The following is an 18,078-nucleotide window of genomic DNA, read 5'->3' as shown; positions in this document are numbered from 1 at the left end:
GTAATAATGATAGCCATGTTGTTCAGTTTGCAATTAATATCTTATGATTTTTAAAATGAATTTTAACTTACAGTTGTGACTTTAAAATATAAAAATTATCGTCTTCGTCTATGTTCTCCTTCAAAACAGTTTTTATTTTTTTTGGAGGCCTTCAAAAAAATTTATGTTAAAAGTCATTTTAAAGGCTCTGTTTTTGAGATCTAAAATTTTTGCTTTATTTCTGTGAAGTCACATCTTTTAAAGGTATACGTAAGGAGAGTAAAATGTTATATTTCTCTACATTTCTTTATGTCAACCTTAGAGAAAAATAGAAGTCACTTCCTTGTAGGAGCTTATAAAAGAATGGAATGAAACACTTGCTTAAGCAGATCAGGATGGTAGATAAACAAAATGTTCTTGCTGGTCTGAATAGCATTACCCCAGGCCTGCATTGTTAAGCAAAATCCTTAAGGGCAGATAAGTTGGATATTTGGAGAACCTGGGACACAGGCTTACCTCACACCCTCCAGGTGATTCCTATAACTGACCAACATACCTGTTCACATGTTCAGGGTTTTTTTTTTCTATAATCATCTAAGAATGAAATGTCCCTGCTGTAATGCACTGAATCCCCCTTTATGTGTAAAATAACTTTTATGGCTGTTAACTGTAATATGTAAGTTGTGATTTATGGTTTAACTCCCATCCTGTTTTTGCAATAAACATCTTGTAGTTTTCTCCAATAAAAGCTGACACTCTGAACAGTTTGAGCAGCTCAGAGCTTCTCTCAGAAATCTCACCCTCTGATGTGCAGCCACAGAGCATCTGTTCTCACTGAGCACTTTGTGAGTCAGTCGCCTTACTGTGTGACACCAGAGCCCACAACATATAGATTTAAAATTAAAGACTAAGAAAGGTTAGCCAGACCAATATCTAAACTAAAAACTAACAATGATAGGTCTGAATAAAAGCTATACAATCTTTGGTTTTTATTTAGTCTATCTCTGTATGTATGATATGTAATGTCAAATTGACTTACAAGTAAGTGGTCATATAGATAAAATTGTTAAATTAGTCCTAATTTAATTTTAAAAGTAATATAATTAAAACTTTAAACAAAAATTATACAATTCTTAATCAAAATTTTATTTAATAAGTCCTTGCCTTAATTCAAATTATACAAAGTCTTTGCTTGCTTAGATTGGCTCTCAGGACTCAAGCCTCAGCCTGAACACAATTACTCCCACGTGGGGAATTAAAACAAAGGAATGTTTCATTTAGACCCAAAATCCAGAAATTGAGAGGATGACTTATCTCTGCTTTCTGCTTCCTTAAATAATTAACATACTTAAGTAAATAATATATTTGCCTCAGAGTTTTACAGATTAACCATAAAAAAATATTTAGGGCTAGAGAAATAGCTCAATAGTTAAGGCTGTTGCCTACAAACCGTAACACCTTGAGTTGGATTTCCCAGTGCCCACATAAAACCATATACACAAGATGATACATACATCTAGAGTTAGTTTACAGCTTCTGTCTATTTATATTCAATCTCTCTCTCTCTCCCAATCTGCTTACAAGTAAATAAATAAATAAATAAAAACATTTTAAAACAGAGATGCCAAGATGTTATCTTACTTTGGTTACCTTTGATAACAGATTTCTTTTTCCATAGTAATACTAAAAAGGAAAATAAAAAGCCACTCCTTTCTGCCCCGGCCAGCGGGGAGTTGAACAAGGACTCAAGGAGAAGCTAACCTGAATGGGGGAGGCAAACAGACACAAGAAGGAGACCAAGCTAGGTATTTGTCAAGGTCTCAAAGTTTATTTTTACACAGGGTTTTTATAGGGTTGTAGGGGGAAGGAGTCATAATCAGGCCAGAGATCACAGGGTTACTGGCTAAATGCAATTTCTTTGTTTCTTCATCATTTACCAGCAGCACCAGGAGAGGCGTGATGGCTCCTTCATTTCTGGTAATAGATCATTAGATGAAGAAATAGAAACTTAACTTGCTATATGGCGGTTTCTGTCAACATGGCCAAGGTTTGCTTCATAGCTCCCAACATCTCCTCCCTTCTTCTACTCAAAAAGAGGGGGAGGCCCACTTTGCAGTGGTGGGCATTAACCAACTGGGGGAGTAGGGACCCGACTCCTCCCATGGAATGTCTTTTTCCCACAATCTTTGGCCCTTGCTACCTTTTGGGGAGGGGAGTCAGGGCCTATGTGGCCAGAGAGTGAGGCACAGCCTTAATGATAACAGTTTTGCTACCAACCTCCATGTAAGTCAGGTTTTTCTCTCAGGGAATTCAGAAGCGGTCAGTAAGGGAACTTCCCTTGCAGTGCTTTGCCTCGCACCCACATTGGTGCCCATATCACACTCACTTTATTGTGTGCTGATATGCATAGGTCTGAATACGATGCAGCTCCCCTAGGAGGGGTAGCTATTTGGCCATGACAGGTAGACTGCAGCAATAGCAGAGGTGTAGAGGACAGCAGTATAGTAAATGAGCACAGAATGTAAGATCAAGGGAGAGTGACAGCTGCAGGTGGTAGGTCTTCAGTGGCAATGCCTCAATCCGCCAGCTCCAGTCTGTGATAATGAATCTGCAAAGGCTGCATCTTAATAGCATCAATCTGTTGACATATAAAAGACATAATTTTATTTATAATAACAGGTCTGATTGTGAGTAGGAGGATTAAAATAAGTAGAGGTCCTATTACTGATGGCAACCAGGAGAGGAAGGGGGAATTGGTCCAAAATTGAGAGGAGGAGGGACCATATTGAGAATGCAACTCTCGACTAAGTTTTTGCAAATTCTGTTATGTTTTCCTCAATGATTTCGGATTCATTGATATAAAAACAGCACTCCTCTTGGAGAGCCATACATGTTCCTCCTTTTTCTGCTGTAAGGAGGTCAAGAGCATGTTGATTCTGTAGGGTGACCTTGACTAGGGAGGTGATCTGTCTCTGGAGGGATTCAAGACTATTAGTGGGGGAATCAATCATCTGTTGTAGTTTTTCAGAAAATTCACTGGCAGAATATAAGGAGTACCCCAATGCTCCACCTGCCACCCCTGCAGAAATAATTGATGTGATCAGGCTTACACCTACTACTAGTGGAAGGAAGGCTACTCTCTTATGAGTGGTGTGGAAGAGCCAGGCAAATTCATCGGGGCTGTACATGGTAAGTTGGGGGACCACAGCTACCAGGATACAGGGTCCCGGGGTGGTGCTATTAATGTGAGTAAACAGGGTTTCAGTGCACCAGAAATAAATCACTGGGGGGAATATAAGTTCCATAGTTACAGAGGTGTTTTGTGTGCAAGTTAAGTCAGTAGGTAGTAATTCATTAGTAAGGAAGCAGCGCAATGTGAAAATGTTATTTAGATGGTGAGAGAGTAGTAGGACTGGGGAGAAAGGCGGAGTGGTCTTGTAGTAAGATTGATTAAAGGTAAGGCTGAGTGTAGAGGAGGCATTTAGGGGAGTTGCAGCAAGGATTGGACATGAAAGGGAGGCACAAAGCAAGCAAGAAGAGGCATTTACCTGGGAGGCCTTAAGTAGATTGACAGCATATTGGAGATATATTGGCCAAGAGTCCCATTTTACCTTGTCATGCTTTTGGAGGGCAGAGTGGAGGTTTTGCTCATTTTCTAAAATTGTTTGATTTACTTGATCCTTGGGGTCTGCAGGGACTAATTGTCTGGATATATATATATTTCCCATAGAGTAGGAGGACCAGCCATCATTATAGAGTTTGCCTGCGACTCCCTTTTCCCAGTGCTCATGCCAAGGGTCAGAGATAACAAGGATGAGTTCTTTTCCTTGGAGGCAGAGAATACCCTTTTTACCATAGACTATGCATTCTGCAGCTCCAATATCTACAACCTCCATAGGTGGATACATAATCTAAATAACTGCCCTTATTGTCATAAGAAAAGCAGGCATAAGAACTATATGTAGCAGTAATTGTTTTGGGAGTGATTTTAAAGGTGAGGGCTGACTGGCATCCTGTAAGAGGGCAGTGCCCTGAACCAATAAGGGTGGTGGAATCCTGTTTGATGGGGCCCTCCTTTACTTGAAATTCCCATTGAAAGATGGTAGCAGTAGTTAAGGGGACGATGGGCAACAGGAGCAGAGGAATAGTAGATGTCTGGGGTTGGCTGTTTTCATCTTGAATCTTGAGTACTGGAAACCTGGAAGAGAAAAGAGGAAATTGCCTCAGGAACAGGGTGTTCTTGGGCATGTTTTACTGAGAACTTATAGGTTCATTGACTTGTTTAACTAAACGCTCTGGTAGCCATCTTGCAGCATCATTTTGAGTATCAAACACACAAACTGACCCGCGGCCCCAAATGAGGACAGGGTCTGGGCCATTCCATTTTAAGGTTAAAGGATCTTTCCACATAGCTTTGGCAAAGGTGTTTTTTGTGTTTGTGTGCCAAAAGCGATCAGCAGCTGACTTTCCTTGAGCATCAAGGGTTAAAAAGTTTAAGACAAACAAAGCATGATGAAGAATGTTTTTGGGGGAGCCTTTTATGAGATATAAATCCCCCATTTTTAACTTTTGGAGGGTATGTTTAATACTTTGATGGGCTCGCTCAACAATTCCTTGACCCTGGGGATTGTACGGTATGCCGGTAATATGTTTAATTTGTAATTGATGACAGAAATTTTGGAATTTATTTCTAGTATGTCCAGGAACATTATCAGTTTTAATAATTTGGGGCTTTCCCATGACACTAAGGCAATTGAGTACATAAGCAATGACATTTTTTAAAGCTTCTGCAGCATGGAGGCTGGCAAAAATGAATCCACTAAAGGTATCCACAGTAACATGGAGGTACTTAAGATTACCAAATGAGGGAACATGTGTAACATCCATTTGCCAGATCTCACTGGGAATTAAACCTCTAGGATTTACGCCTAAGTGGAGAATGGGTAGGAGGGTGACACAGTTTGTGCATTGTTTGACTATCTGACAAGCTTGTTCCCTAGTTATTTTTAAAAGAAGACACAAGGTTTGAGCATTAAGGTGATGTACAGAATGAGCTGATTTGGCCTGGGCCACAGGATCGAGCTTAACAAGGAAAGCAAACTGGGTGGCTTTGTCAGTCATGACATTGCCTGTGGCTAGAGGCCCAGGGAGTCCAGAGTGAGCACAAATATGGCCTATATAAAAGGGATGTTGTCTAGAATGTATACATTGCTGAATGGAGAAAAACAGAGGGGTAGCATTTGTAGTGGGTTTTATGTATGGCACAGTTTCTAAAAGGGGGATGGATTGAGCAATATAAACACTATCAGTATACAGATTGAAGGGAGTATTTGGAAGTTGTTGAAAAACCTGCAAAACAGTGAAAAGTTCCACCAATTGAGCAGAGTGGAATGGGGATTGTAGGAAAGTGGTTTGATTGTTTACAGTGAAGACTGCCACTCCATTAGAGGAGCCATCAGTGAAAACTAGGGGGACATGGGGAAGGGGCCGGGGAGAATTTAATGTAGGAAAAATAAATGGCTGAATTCTCAGAAAGTGGAGAAGTTGGTTAGCAGGGTAGTGGTTATCAAGAGATCCCTGAAAAGAAGTGCAAGATATTGCCCATTCATCAACATTTTGTATTTGGGAAGTGGAGTAGAGTAGAATGATTTTATCAGGGTCCTTACCAAATATTTTTCTGCTTTGATCACGTCCAATTTTTATTAACTCTGCTACCTATGAGGTGTAAGGGGTAAGGACTCTGGGTGGTGAAGTGGGTAAATGGACCCAGAAGAGGGGCCCCTCCTGCCAGAACACCCCAGTGGGTGTAAAGTCAGTGGCACAAATGACCAGGAGAAGAGGCTTTTCATAATAGATAAAAGTGACACTTTGGCTCAGAATTGCAGCCTCCACTATCTTCAGGGTCTCTAGAGTGGGGGCTGTTAATGAGCAGCCTGAAGCAGGATCTGGGTCTCCATTTAGGATGTCAAACAAGGGTTTAAGCTCTCCAGTAGTTAACTTAAGATAAGGTCTGAGCCAATTGATATCTCCTATGAGTTTTTGAAAATCATTTAAAGTTTTTAGATGATTAGTTTTAACTTGAATCTTTTGTGAAAGAATTTTGTTATGAAAAAGTTCAAAGCCTAAGAATAAGTAAGGAGGTTTTAATTGAATTTTATCAGGAGCTATCTGAAGACCAGCTCTGGTAAGGGCCCTAGAAAGCTCTTGAGAGCAAGTAAGGAGTTCAGTGGGATCAGGACCGACCAAGAGGATGTCATCCATATAATGAATGATATACAAAGAAGGCCATTTATGTCTAAATGGATCTATAATTTGGGCCACAAATTTTTGGCACAGTGTAGGGCTATTAGCCATCCCTTGGGGTAAGACTTTCCATTGTAATATCTGCATAGGGCCTCTAAAATTTACCACAGGTAAACTGAATGAAAAATGCTGATGATCTTCAGGGTGCAGGGGAATTGTGAAAAAGCAATCCTTTAGGTCAATAATGATTTTCCAATATCCTGCAGGAATTGCTACTGGAGTGGGGAGGCCTGGTTGCAGGGCTCCCATAGGTACCGTGGCCTTATTAATTTCTCTAAGGTCCTGGAGCAGTCTCCATTTTCCAGACTTTTTCTTTATAACAAAGATAGGAGTATTCCAATGAGAGGTGGTAGGTTCAATGTGGCCTGCAGCAAGTTTACCTGCACTAACGTCGTGGCTGCAGTTAATTTTTCAGAGGCCAGAGGCCATTGAGCAACCCAAACAGGCTCTGTTGTTTACCAAGATATTTTATCTGCATGGGGTACAGGCATGTCAACAGCCATTGGGATAAATTTTCATAGCCTATTCCAGCATGATCAGTCTTTATAGTAACTGGTATTGGCTTTTTCATTCCCTGTGAGTATTTTCACAATCCTTGTCCCAGGCAGAAGCCTTGGTTAAGCATCTTGTAAGCTACCAACTCATTAGGGCTGCACATAATGAGGTTCATTTGAGAGAGGATGTCTCAGCCCCAGAGATTAATGGGCAGGCCTGGGACCACGTAAGGTTGAACAGTGCCTTGATTGCCCCACGTTGGGTGCCACTTGCTCTGGCCAGCGGGGAGTTGAACAAGGACTCGAGGAGAAGCTAACCTGAATGGGGGAGGCAAACAGACACAAGAAGGAGATCAAGCTAGGTATTTGTCAAGGTCTCAAAGTTTATTTTTACACATAGGTTTTTTTAGGGTTGTAAGGGGAAGGAGTCATAATCAGGCCAGAGATCACAGGGTTACTAGCTAAATGCAATTTCTTTGTTTCTTCATCAATTATCAGCAGCACCAGGAGAGGCAGTCACCCAGGCGTAACGGCTCCTTCATTTCTGGTAATAGATCATTAGATGAGGAAATAAACACTTAACTTGCTATATGGTGGTTTCTGTCAACATGGCTGAGGTTTGGTTCATAGCTCCCAACACTTTCTATCCAGAGAACTGCTCTTAGAGATATAAAATAAATAAATAAATAAATTTCTAGATTTAAATGTTAAATAAAATGTCTAGATCAAAAATTATTAAGTTCTTATATATGTTTAAAAATGGTTATTAAATTTTACAATCCAAAATTCAAACTCTGTGAAAATGATTTTGCTTTTAGTAATGTTTACAAAATGCCTAATTCTATTTCCCACAACAGATTTCTTAGGTATTACCATGCTTTTACTAATACACACTTAATGGTTTACAAGCAAAAGTTTTAAATTTATATGTTTTCCATTAGAGTAAACCTTTATTTTCTTTACTATTTTTCTTGTACACTTACAACAAAGTTTCTTAAGTATTCTATTTTTACCAGTGTTTATAAAAGTAGCTTACAAGTGTAAGGTTTGGGAGTGACCAAGACCACAGAAACCACTCTGAGGCAAAGATGAAAGCATTTATTAGGGAAAAATATGAGCTGCCAGGACTGACTCTCAAGAGCAGAGCACAGCCAACCTGAAATTCCAGATAGTGGGATATATAGGACTCTTCAGTTGGGGGAAGGTGAGGAAGGGAAAAGTTTAAAAAAAAAAAAAAGTTTTCTTTAGGAGAGATCTAAGATAGCCATGCTATGATACCAGAAAAGTGACCACAAGATAAGGGGGCAGGAAATCATGACTTGGGCGGGGGGAGGTGGGCATTGTTAGGCAATAAAGGTATAATGGTTAGGTGGTTTCTTGAGGAATGTGGATAACCTACTTCTTTATGTCTCTGTCACCACATGGTGTCTCCATTTTGGGAGCCTGTTCTAACCTATCACTCCAGCCTTTTGTTAATGATAAGAGATGAAGGTTAATTTACTCATGCTGACCATAAGGATGATGAGTGCTTATGGGAGAGGCTGGATAATGCACTTGATGAGTCTCCCTTCAGGGCAGGTGATAAGGCAGTTTCATGGTGGCTAGAGGTGGCAGAGTGGTGAGATCGATAGCACCAGTGTAGCATGTTGTTATACCTTGGTCCTGAGCAAAGCAGAGTGCCGGAGCCTGCCAGCTGAAAGAGTTTGAGCCTGATGGGGAGTAAGGATTAAGGAAAGACAGAAGAAAGACTGAAAGCATGGACCCCAGTCCAGGGCTGAAGCAAGGCCTCAAGCCAGGACTGAAGACATGGTTTATTTCATAGCATTCCTTTTTATATCTTTTTACAAACAGTTTTTCCATGGACAAAGATTGTATGAGCTTTACAAGTTTCTATCAAAAAACCCTTACAGAGTTTTTGTACTTCAATCACTTCTCCATACAAAAGACCAGCCAAATGGCTGAATATACATAATCTTGCTTACAAGTAGGTGCTGAGGTCTTGCTGCTAAGTGGCTTCCCCATACTGAATTTACATAATCTTGCTTGCATGTAGGCTGCTATAGTTTTGCTAATGTCTTGCTGCTGGAAGCCCAGAGATATGGATACAAGTCCAGAAAAAATGGCTCCCGACAATTACCCCTTTTTTATTGATTATTTTTATGAACCAGGCCCCACCGGGCCTCAGTGCAGAAAGACTGTGTCTGTCTTAGGTTGTTCTCTAGGACATTTAGGCCTTACCTGTCATTGGTACATGAATTCCATCATTCATGCCCTGTCTTAGGTTGACCTAACTTGAGAGAATCTTACCCGTCTTTGACTACTAGCCTCTGCAGGGGCTTTAAGATAATGTCTCAGGAAACTGAGGTTGGGTCTGTAGCTGTATCCCATGTATTTCTGCATGGATATCCATAATGGATCTTAAAAGGCATTTAACGAGTATGGGCAACAGACACAGAATGAGCAAAAGACAAACACCTGTAGCAGCAAAGCTTCCTATCCAAGAAGAGAGAGAATTCCATCCAGGCAAGGCAGACTTAAAAGCAGATATTAAGTCATCAGCAGCTTTAGCTGCATCAAAAGTAAGATGATTATTTTGCAAAGACAAAATCTCTGAATGCAACTGAATCAGATCCAAGGAAATATTATCATTATGCCAAATACCTCTTAGATGCATTTTTATCTTTTCCCAATGCTGTTGACTGTCATTATATTTTTTAGAAGTAAAACAGATCCATTGAAAATCTACATGACACTCCAAACGAGTTCTAACTTTCAACCCTAGTATCTCCTCACCCAAATACGTAACCTCATCATACAGAACATCTATTTTTTCTTCCAGTTTTCTATCTATATCTACTTGAGTTCCTAGAGAAATAGAAACATTTTTGGATAAATCATTAACAAAATTGCAGTTTGAACTTCTTGTGACAAAGCAACAGCTGCAGTAGTAGCAGTAGCTAACAATGTAATAAAAGCTAGGATGCCTGCAATTACTAATCTTTTTGGTCTACTTAAAGTATTCTTTACTTCCTGTAACACCTGTATTCCCTTGTCAGAATACCAAGGCCTGGTTACATTAACAGGAATCATAACAAATGCTGGTTGCTTAAAAATCATAACTCTATCAGAGGACAATTCTGAAACACAATTAGACAAAGTACAATTGAACATTTCCTCAGCCCATGTAATATTTATGTCTCCCATTAACATAGCGTAGGGTGGAGTAACACAAGCCATGACCCTTCCCTTTGGGAGGGAAGAACTGTCATTCCTGGGGGAGGTGACGCTCACTCCTCCCATGGCTGCAGCAACTTTCCATAAATAAATCTGTTGGAAGCCCTCATCAGACCACCAAAGTCCAGCAGAGAGTCCACCAGTCCAGTCATTGTTCCATTTACCACTCCCTTCTGCTCCAGGATTTCCTGACCAGTCCTTAACATGCCTTTTAGTTATGGAGATGTTATACATGATTTAAGCAGTCCCAACACACCTTTTCCAATACAAAGACCTATTACACCAAGGCGATTGTCCCTCATAGGGGGCAAAAGCAGCTGGTGACTCGGCTCCTCTGACTTGATTCCCTGAGGGGAGCCAAATAGAGACTTGTGAAATAGACCCTTGGGCTGGAGAGATGGCTTAGCAGTTAAGCGCTTGCCTGTGAAGCCTAAGGACCCCGGTTTGAGGCTCCATTCCCCAGGTCCCACGTTAGCCAGATGCACAAGGGGGCGCATGCATCTGGAGTTCGTTTGCAGAAGCTGGAAACCCTGGCGTGCCCATTCTCTCCTCTCCCTCTATCTGTCTTTCTCTCTCTGTCTGTCGCTCTCAAATAAATAAATAAATAAATAAAGTTTTTTTTAAAAAAAGAAAGAAATAGACCCTTGACTTGCTTTTTTCCCTTTATCTGCTGAATGCTTTACAATCACATTCCTTGGTTGAATTTTTAAACATCGAGTTACTTCTGTTTTAGTTAGGCATATAGGAATACCAGTGCCATGACCAGTATAATTGACTCCAAATTTCTGATGAGCCTGCATATTCCTACTGGATGGCATGCCTAGTAAAACGAGTATTGTTTACCAAGACTATAATTTCTCTATCTTCCCAAGTTGCTGGATGTAAGATGGGTGGGTCAGGAACATAAGCCCAATACAGCCCACTGTGGATCATTGGGAGTTGAATCCACATCATCAGGAGCAGAGGCATCATTCTTCTGATGTTCAGTCCCTGCGAACCGGACCAACCTCTCTGGCAGCCACCTGGCATTGTCAGCGTCCTGGGGGAAAACACAAACATACCCTCAACCCCATATTAATACTGGGTTGGGTCCATGCCATTGTCCATCAATGGGGTCCTTCCATCTAACCTGAGCATAAGTGTCCAATGTTCTAGGATACCATAATCTGTCTGCAGCAGAATGACCAGATGCATCCACATTTAAAAAATTTAAAATAAAGAGTACATGATTTAAAGCATTCTGTGGTGACCAAGGATATAACTCCCCCTTTTTTATTTTTTGTAATTTATTTTTTAAAGCTCCATGAGCACGTTAAACAATTCCTTGTCCCTGAGGGTTATAAGGTATGCCTGTTTTATGAACACTTGATAATTGAGCACAAAAGCACTGAAAAGATTGACTAGTGTAACCTGTACCATTATCTGTCTTTATAATTAATGGCATACCTGCTACAGCAAAACATTTGATGCAATGTGCTATGACATGTTTAGTAGCTTCCCCAGTCTGTGCTGGAGCCATCAGAAATACTGAGTATCAATGGATACATGAACATATTTTAATTTTCCAAATTCAGAAATATGAGTTACATCCACCTGCCACAGATGATTTGGTTTTAATCCTCTAGAGTTTATTCCATACTGAGGAATTGAGTGATATTCAGGACGGGTATTACATTGTCACACAATTTGCCTAGCAGCTTCTCTAGTAATTTGAAACTGCTTTCTTAAACTTTGACTATTTTTATGATGTAAATTATGAGATCTTTGAGCTAATTCCAATTGAGATATACCTATGATCTGTGTGGTTTTATCTGCCATACCATTTCCCAATGCTAAAGGACCTGGAAGCCCTGAATGAGCTCATATGTGACCCACAAAACAAGGATGAGAGCGAGCATGTATGCATCTCTGTATTTGACTAAACTTGCACTTGAATATTAGCACTTTTTTGTTGTTGTTTGTTTTTTTGTTTTTCAAGTTCAAGGTAGGGTCTCACTCTGGCTCAGGCTGACCTGGAATTCACTGTGTAGTCTCAGGGTGGCCTTGAACTCTCGGCGATCCTCCTACCTCTGCCTCCCAAGTGCTGGGATTAAAGGCGTGCGCCACCACACCTGGCAGTATTAGCACTTTTAATAAAAGATACAGTTTCAAGTACCTGTAAAACTCTAGCAATATATTGACTATAAGTATACAAATTAAATGGAGTTGCAGCTAAAACATTAAATACTGTAGCTACAGCTCTAAGTTCCACTATTTGAGCTGATGCTGGGGGAGTAAAAAATGAATAAGACTGTTCTTGAATAACATATGCTGCTTTGCCATTCGAGGATCCATCTGTAAACACAACTAAAGCATCTTCAATAGGCTCTGCCCTGACTGTGTGTGGGGAAAATAAAGGAATGAGAATTTGCAAATTGCAACAACTTGTCTTTAGGGAAATGATTAACTATAATAACAGGATAATGTGCAAAAGCAATAGCCCAAGAGTCCACATTTTGAAATAGCCAATCTACTTGTTGCTTTGTAAAAGGAACCCCTATAATAGCTGGTTCCTTACCAAAATATTTTCTAGAGTTTACTCAAGCCATTTGAATTAAACAAGCTACTGCTTCATAATAAGGACAACACTCTAGCAGGAGAAACAGGTAAATGTAGCCACAATAGAGGTCCTTCTTGCCATAAAACTGCAGTTGGAGTATGTTTAGTGGCCAGAACATATGCAGCCCATCCACGAGACTAATCTATATATTGAATTTGTTGTTTTTCAATAGCTTGTTCTACTAAGGCTAATGCCTTACGTCCCTCATCTGTTAACTGACATAGAGACTTTGGATTTGGATCTCCTTTTAAAATGTCAAAGAGAGGCTTTACTTCTCCAGTACTAATTCTTAAATGAGGTCTAAACCAATTAATAACTCCCAAAAGCTTTTGAAAATCATTTAAGGTTTGTAGCCCATCTTTCCTGAGTTGAATTTTTTGTGGGAATGTAGTTTTGGGATATAATCTGTGTCCTAAATATAAATATGGTGGCTCAGTTTGAACCTTGCTTGGAGGTATAATTAATCCTTGCTCTTTTAAGGCTCCCTGTAAATGCGAATAAGCTGTTAATAATAATCCCTCTAGTGTGAACACCAGGAGAATATCATCCATATAATGAATAATATGTACCTGAGGATAGGCCTGTCTAGTCTTTGTTATAGCTTGAGCCACAAACTTTTGACACAATGTGGGGCTGTTAGCCATACCCTGGGGCAACACTTTCCAATTATATCTTTTAATAGGCTCCTTAAAATTGATAGACGGCACACTAAAGGCAAATCTTTTACAATCTTGAGGAGCAAGAGGAATAGTATAAAAACAATCTTTTAAATCCAATATAATTTTATAAGTATCTTTAGGAATAGCAGAAGGCATAGGCAATCCCGGTTGCAAAGTTCCCATTAATTCCATTGTTTCATTTACCTTTCTAAGATCCTGTAATAACCTCCATTTTCCAGACTTCTTTTTTATAACAAAAATTGGAGAATTCCAAGGTGAATTTGAAGAAGAACCTCCTTTACTGACTTCCCTTGAAGGGCAGCAACCAAGGCTAGCCTTTGTGCATAGGATGGTCCTATGTCAGAGCATAGACTAATATAATCAGTTATATTCCCCTTTCTCCTAAATGGCCTCAAGGCAGCTTGACAAGCAGAGTTAGCATTCTCATAGGCTAATAATTTTACAAGTACAAGTCCTGCTTCAGAATCTCCAACCAATCTGTTAGCAGCCTGTAATAATCTATCCACAAAGTTTTAATATAATTCATCAGGTCCTTGCCTAATTTTTAACAAATCTTCAGTCCCCCTCCCAATAGATGGAAGTTTACGCCAAGCCTTTTTAGCTTGTACATTGACCTGAGCATAAACACCTGCATCAAACTTCAATTGATTCTCAAGTTCCCGATATGGTCCCTCTCCTGCCAGCATATCAAAAGTAAGATACCCCCTGAGCCTTATTCACCTCAGCAATAGCCTGACAGTTCTCCGTATATTCTGTTTTCCACAATAAGTAGTCTCCTCCTGACAAACATGCCTTTGCTACTTGTTTCCAGTCCCCTGGAGGGAGCGCCTCAAATGCCATAGAGTCTATAATAGCAAGCGTGAAAGGAGCTGTAGGGCCATACTGCACACAAGCTGCTTTTAATTCCTTCAACTGCTCAAAAGGTTATGAGATCTTACTTTATTCCCTTGACTATCTTTTTGTTCAAAAATAGGATATACATCAAATCCCTGCATATCTTCTCCTCTTTGCACTGCTCCTGTGTCCTGACCCGCGGGACCTCGTTATTCATGGGGGTGAGGAGGACCCCAACCTGAAATAAGATGGGCGAGAGAGAGGAAGAGACTCAAGCAAATGTACACTTGTCAAGAGTCCAATTTTATTGAGCCACAGCGGCCTTTTTAAGGGTTAGGGTTAGGGTTAGGGTCTTGGGTGAGTGGGGGGGGCTGGAGGAGGCAGGTAGTGGAAAGTTACAGAATCTTCTTGGCCTTTGGCCTAGGACAGTTTACAGTTATTCCAAGAATTCACAGTATAGTTCTCACGTCTCTGCAGTCACCAGGCAGGATGTTAATTAGTTAGGTGTGGCGGGGTGAGGGGATGGAATCAGTTAGGTATGACAGGGTGGGGGGATGAGGAAAGGTCGGAAGTTGCTCAGGGCAGAAGTTATCTCAGGGCAGAGGTTATTTCAGGGCAAAGATCTGTTCAGGGCTCATCTCCTCATCTCCAACATCTCCCCCCTTCTGTATACAAGGACCAGGATAGGGAGGTTACCGCGACCCCTTAATGATGTCCCAAAGAAGGGCTTGTTTTGGTGGCCGATTATTTTTGTTTAAGAGTAAAAATGGATCCAGAGGAGCAACCTGACAGTAACCTGACATCAGAGAGGCGAGCATTCCCCAGAGTAGGTTGAGCGCTGTTACTCATAGGTCATTGATTTTGATAGTCATTTGGATTGACCTTAGAACAAGGGGCACAAATGGGGTCTGAGCCTGTTAGAAGAGCAGTGCTGGACCCTTACCCGTCATTGGATCGGCCTCCTCTCGGCGAGGTCGTCCTGTCTTAGGCGGGTCGAGACTTAGCCACCCGTTCCGTCGCTGACTTACCAGACCACTCACTTTGTGGAAATGTAACGCATTTTGCTCTCAACAAGACCGTCAATGCCACATAAGGATCCTGGAGGAAATATGTTTGGTAGCCAATTAGTATGAGGGGTCGCGGAGACCTGAGTTATTATTTGGAGGGGCGGGACCAAAATTTCCACCCCAGGGTGGGTTTTTGCAGGGAGGTAAAGTCTAAGGGTCGAGATGGGGGGTTGTCTTGTTCTTTTGGCAGGTCAGCGGCAGATGTTTCTTCTGTGGCGAGGCGAGGTAGTGGACTTCCACCGGCTTGATTGCAGAATCTACCTGACTCTTAATGAAACTGGTTAGTCGTCTGAAGGCCCAGGGGCCAAAGGAGATAAGCAAAAGGAATCCAACAAAAGGGCCTAAAAGACTGGGAAGCAAAGTAGTTAGCCAGGGAGATGTGGAAAACCAATTTTTATACCAAGATTCTTGTTGTTCTCGAGTCCTTTTTCTATCCTCTAGATTTCTTTTAACTTTATCAAGGCTATTTTGTATTAGCCCAGTCTTATCTAAGTAAAACAACATTCTTCTTTGAGGGCTACACAGAGTCCCCCTTCCTTTAAGAACACCAAATCTAGCCCTCTCTGGTTTTGAAGTACAACCTCAGAGAGCAAGGCCAAAGAATCTTTGAGATCTTGTATCCCCTCATGTATGAGGTTAAGATCTCTGTCCACTAAGGCACTGAGTTGTGAAAAATGCTGTTGGGAGGTTACCAGCGAGGCAATACCTGTCCCGGCCCCTGCAGCACTAAGTCCCAGGAGCACAGTCAGGGTGAGGGCAGTTAAAGGCTCTCTTTTTGGTCTAATGGCAATGCCTTGATCTATAGTAGTGGTAAAACTTTCAGAATCATGAATGAAAAATCGTGGCAAAACTATAACTACAACACAATAGCCCTTAGTCTGTAAAAAGTCCTTGTTGACAATAAAGGGAGTCAGCCCCGTGGAACAAGCAAGATAGGAGTTACTAGGGGCTTTAGTATATATAAAGGAGTCATTGATAATAGCAGTTTGGTTGCATACTGGTTCAAGAGTCAGAGGAGGGAGCATATCAGGGCCTAATAGACACAGTCCGAGGCCGGAAATGGATGTAAGAGTAGTACCCCCCTCTGGGGCAGAGTGCCAGAATAATCCCTCTGCACTGTTAGTAGACACAGGAGATGTAAGGATGGCAATTCCCTCATAAAAGGGAGGTCCTAGAACTTTTAATCTGTATGGCATTTCAATCAAGCTCTATAATTTTATTTGAGGAACTTTAAATAAACTTATTTTAAGTAAACTTTATCTATGACAACAGGAACGTATGGTATAGACAGTCTATTTCCCTTTTATTTCTCCCTCTCATGAGAAGACACTCTAACTGCTTTAGGGGGCTGGGTCGAAGACATCAGATCATTTACTACTTCCTGCTGAACGGGACACGAAGTGGAGACTTGTTGCAGTTAGAGAATCTCTCCTAGAGAGGGGAACTATTTTAATGTACCCCAGAGTGTAGGAAGATAATCTTGAAAGATAACTTTGGAAAGAAAGAATAAAAGTAAGGAGTTACTGAGAAGTGAACACACAGCAAACTGGTCTTTTTGTAGGTCGAGGGAATCCAGGTAGACAGGCTTGGATCATCGCAGGACCATCTGAGGATGAGCTGGCTAAGATTTTCTTTCAGAACTGTTCATTAAATGGCACAGTAGTATTTAACATGGCTTGTAAAACAGATGAGATGCTAGCAGAGTTATCAGAAACATATACATAACATTTAATCTTAATAATAAAGAGCTATTTTTTATCTTTGGTTATACATTTTTCTCTGAGTGTTTAAGACCTTGCAGATAGCCAAAAGTTAATTAAGGATTAATTTTGGAGGTCATTAATGGCTCTCCAAAGAGACTTTAGGGACACAGGAGTAGCCCCATAGCTTACTGGTGTCTTTTGCCTGTTAGGATGAGTCAGGGCCATGCTGGGCAAGTAGTTTTCCCTTCTTTGGGAAGTCAGGAGGACTGATTGCTTCTCAATTGTGACGCTCCTATTTTACATTGTACACCACTTTTGTTTGGGTCTCCATATCCTCCCTGCTCAGGAAGACAGGTGACTTACCAGGGGGCCAGTGTAGAAGTGTCCCATCATCTCCAGTGGCCTCATGACATGGGAGCACAGGCCAAAATATTGACACTTTTTACTCCGATGATTCCAATTGGCTTTGGCTTCTACATAGGTGATTAACACACTTAGAAAGGAAGTTACATCAGCTTGGATGTACATACATATGGAGCACATTTAATTACTGAAATAGACTTAACTAAAGAATGGCACAGGGCTTCTAAAATCATTTTGTCCTATCTTTAAAATTTTTGTTGTACTGTGGTAGCATAAGCCATATATCTGAGGTATAGAAAGTAGGCACATCTCCCATTTTAAATATCCAACATTTATAAGTAAAGGCAGAACCTGTTATCAGTCTTGAAAACAGTACCAGTTGATTTACAAACTTAACTTATTTAACCTAGAAAACAAGTAAGACAGTATAAGGTCTTAGCACCTGTGTGAAAACATCTTTGATTAGTCCAGATACCTGTGTGGGTACAAATTACCCAGAGAACATTGGAAACAGAACCATGGAGCTTGATTTTTTTTTTTTTTTTTTCTCAGATGAGGACCATTGTTTGAGCATGAGGCTGTGCCCTAAAGTAGGGAATATGTCTTAAGGGTTAATTTTGTTATAAGCACTGTACTTAAGATGCCAAAATTGAGACAGTTACTTTACATATAACAGAGTAGAATCTGGTCTTTTCTGAGCCCAAACAGCTAGCTAAATATTAATATAACCCTTGATAAATCTTTTTGAAAGAAAAAAACATTATTTGACAACCAGTGATTTTGGCTTAAACTTGATAACTATTGATTTCATGCACCACAGAA

General features: G+C 40.6%; 1 pseudogene; it reads right to left on the bottom strand.

The window, feature by feature from the left end:
- Positions 1-2,783: 2,783 nt before the first annotated feature.
- Positions 2,784-14,213, bottom strand: LOC123453602 (annotated as a pseudogene).
- Positions 14,214-18,078: the final 3,865 nt, after the last annotated feature.

Source organism: Jaculus jaculus, chromosome 12, assembly GCF_020740685.1.
Source record: "Jaculus jaculus isolate mJacJac1 chromosome 12, mJacJac1.mat.Y.cur, whole genome shotgun sequence".
In the NCBI taxonomy this organism is placed as follows: Eukaryota; Metazoa; Chordata; class Mammalia; order Rodentia; family Dipodidae; genus Jaculus; species Jaculus jaculus.
This window is presented reverse-complemented; position numbering and strand designations above follow the sequence as displayed.